Source organism: Crocuta crocuta, unplaced genomic scaffold, assembly GCF_008692635.1.
Source record: "Crocuta crocuta isolate KB4526 unplaced genomic scaffold, BGI_CrCroc_1.0 scaffold531, whole genome shotgun sequence".
Classification (NCBI taxonomy): domain Eukaryota; kingdom Metazoa; phylum Chordata; class Mammalia; order Carnivora; family Hyaenidae; genus Crocuta; species Crocuta crocuta.
Window position 1 is genome coordinate 3,025,354 of NW_027531997.1, and position 1,702 is coordinate 3,027,055.

Below are 1,702 nucleotides of genomic sequence, written 5' to 3' on the forward strand. Positions count from 1 at the left end.
CTTTTCAAAAGAGACTTCAGATGAAAGCACTGTGGATGATTGTTAAAAGGCTCTTCCTAAGGGCCTTGCAGATCCAAGACTTACATAATAAAGGGGGCTAAGAACACAAGTTACAATTGAGTCTGACCCGGAGACAAAGAGCCTAATTTAGAGTTAAGGGCAGATATCCACCCCCACCCATTTGTTTCTGCTTGGAGCATTTTCTGGCCTTGAATATGCTGATTACTCCCTGTGAAGGAACCTATTGAGGAACTTCTTTTGTGATTATGGAAGCAAGGGTGCTTCCTGAAAGACCTGTTTTGCTTGATACTTCCACCTTAAACAAGCTATTGACCTCTGCCCACAAAGAAGTAACTTCACCTTTTTAAGGCTAAAAACTTTGTCTGGTATGCTAAAGATACCTTCTTCCCCATAGGCTAAGCATCTAAATCCCCTACCTCAATCACTATTGATAAAAGTTATGCAGAAGTCTGCTACAAATCTATGTTCTGGGAAATTCTTACATATTAAAGAAGTTTGTTATCAGAAACCATTATCTAAAGCAAATGCCGCTTCTGTGCCGTCCCCACCCCAAACACTTTATAAAGTTGAGCCCCAGTCAGAGCGGAGATGCCTGCCTGGTGACCAGAAAGAGTCTCGGGCCTCTCTCATCCCTCCGTCGCTGACACTGTCCATCCTTCAGGGACCCCTGGACACCAACCAGAGCCGATCTCCGACAACAATGAGCTACCACCTCACACCAGTCAGAATGACTAACAGTAACAACTCAGGCAACAACAGAGGTTGGCGAGGTTGCGGAGAAAGAGGATCTGTTTTGCACTGTTGGTGGGAATGCAACCTGGTGCAGCCACTCTGGAAAAGAGTATGGAAGTTCCTCAAAAAATTAAAAATAGAACTACCCTATGACCCAACAATTGCCAGGTATTTATCCAAGGGATACAGGTGTGTTGTTTCAAAGGGGCAAATGCACCCCAATGTTTATGCAGCACTATCGACAATAGCCGAAGTTTTGCAAGAGCCCAAATGTCCATCGACTGATGAATGGATAAAGCAGAAGTGGTATATATATATATGCACAATGGACTATTACTCGGCAATCAAAAAAGAATAAAACCTTGCCATTTGCAACTACGTGGATAGAACTAGAGGGCATCATGCTAAGCGAAATAAGTCAGAAAAAGACAAATATTATATGACCTCACTCATACGAGCACTTTAAGACAGAGAACAGATGAACATAAGGGATGGGAGGCAAAAATAATATAAAAGCAGGGAGGAGGACAAAACATAAGAGACTCTTAAATATGGAGAACAAGCAGACGGTTACTGGAGGGGGTGTGGGAGGAAGAATGCGCTAAATGGGCAAGGGGCATTAAGGCATCTACTCCTTGCACTGTATCATTGTTGCACTATAGGCTAACCAACTTGGATGTAAATTTAAAAGGTAAGTTAAAAAATAACTAAATAAATAAACATTTAAATAATTTTTAAAAAAAGCAAATGCAAAGGTAACCACATTCAGTATTACGATAACATGAAAATGAGACTCGCAATGATAAGAAAAACATAAGAAATGTTTTAGAATGCTGATACTTTATAGGGGCACCTGGCACCTGGGTCAGTTGGTTAAGCATCTGACTCTTGATCTTGGCTCAGGTTATGGTCTCATGGTTCGTGGGCTCAAGCCCCACATCCAGCTCTG